Raw genomic sequence first — 1,446 nt, forward strand, 5'->3', positions numbered from 1 at the left:
CCCTCCTTCTTCCCCTCGGTCCCCTAGATCTTCCCAGATGTCCTCTGGTTGGCTAAGTCCATCCAGGATTTCCTGATTATAATGAGGAAGCACAGCTGATCACACTAGTGAGTTCACATTAAGATCTTATCACCTTTTGACCTCTAGCCCCACCTCTGTTTACCAGTCTGAAAGCTGGTTCACATGACTGTAAATGGAGAAGAAAGAAAGGAGGTGAAGAAACAAAGCAACATATGCCAGCTCTGCTGAGCCACACCTTGTTTCTCTCTTCCTGTGTAATGATGAGAAGCAGAGCCTTGGGCTATTACAGTTTAGGGTAGGAACAGAGTTGCAATGTACGAGCAGATATTTACCTACTCAAAGCAATTATTTTTCATTGAGAAAATAGAGCACATCTGTGGAAGTTTGTTTATTTTCCTACCAGCAAATCAGTCATTCTGCCCACATCTTTCACATCTTTTCTCATGGTCTTGTTTTCACCAAAGGTTATTCTCTCCAATTCTGTCCCAGAACCCATTTCCCATTAGACACAAACTTTGTCCTCTTATTTTTTGTCCAGTATCGTTCCCTCAACATACAAACAATCTTTAGTAGCTATCAAATTAAAAAGCAAGCAAATTTTGTCTATGGCCATGCTACCCTGAACAAGCCTGATCCAGTCTGATCTCGGAAGTTAAGCAGGGTCAGGCCTGATTAGTACTTGGATGGGAGGCCACCTAGGAAGACCAGGTGCTGTAGGTGTAAAAAATAAAAAAAAAAAAAAGGAATTGTAAGCTGACAAGGTCCTTGCAATCTATGAGGTCAACCAAGGGTTGCCTTGCCTAAAAAAAGAATAATAATGATAATAATAAATAAATAAAAAGCAAGCAAATTTTAAAAAATGCAAAATCCTTTGTTGAATCCTTATCTCCCTCTTCCTCCTACCTCCGCCTATTTTTCTTATGTTCCTTTTTACAGTAAAACTTAAAGAAATTTTGCTGATATGCTGTCTCCACTGCCCGAACTCCATTTTATCTGTCAGCACGCTCTAATCTGGTTTCTACCTTCACTAGTCAATAAAATAGCTTTGGTCAAATGTGTCAATGACTTTCATGTTGACAAGGCAATGGGCGTGTTCTGTCTTAAACTTGTCAGCCTCTCAGCATTATTCCACGTGGTGAACAGTTTCATCTTTCTCCCCTGACTTCAGTAACACTTTGCTCCCCTGGGGTTCCTTTTACAATACTGACCGCTCCTTCTCCATTTCTTGTACCGCTCTCCTCCTCTGATGGGCTTCTAAGAGTTTGACTTAAGGCAAGATCATGGGTCCTTTTCTCTTTTAAAGGGCCAGAAAACAAATTCCTGGCTAATTTTCAGCTATGGTGGGTTCATTAGGGTCTGGGGAGACCCACTGGGTTTTTATTTCTCAAATCCCCAAGTGCATAATTAGGATCGACATATTAGCAG

The 1,446-nt window shown here is 41.0% G+C and overlaps 1 pseudogene; it reads left to right on the forward strand.

Moving 5' to 3' along the window:
• The first annotated feature begins 622 nt into the window (after positions 1–622).
• On the forward strand, positions 623–741 carry LOC112469198 (annotated as a pseudogene).
• The last annotated feature ends 705 nt before the right edge of the window (positions 742–1,446 follow it).

The sequence above is a fragment of the Pteropus alecto genome, unplaced genomic scaffold (assembly GCF_000325575.1).
Source record: "Pteropus alecto unplaced genomic scaffold, ASM32557v1 scaffold106, whole genome shotgun sequence".
In the NCBI taxonomy this organism is placed as follows: Eukaryota; Metazoa; Chordata; class Mammalia; order Chiroptera; family Pteropodidae; genus Pteropus; species Pteropus alecto.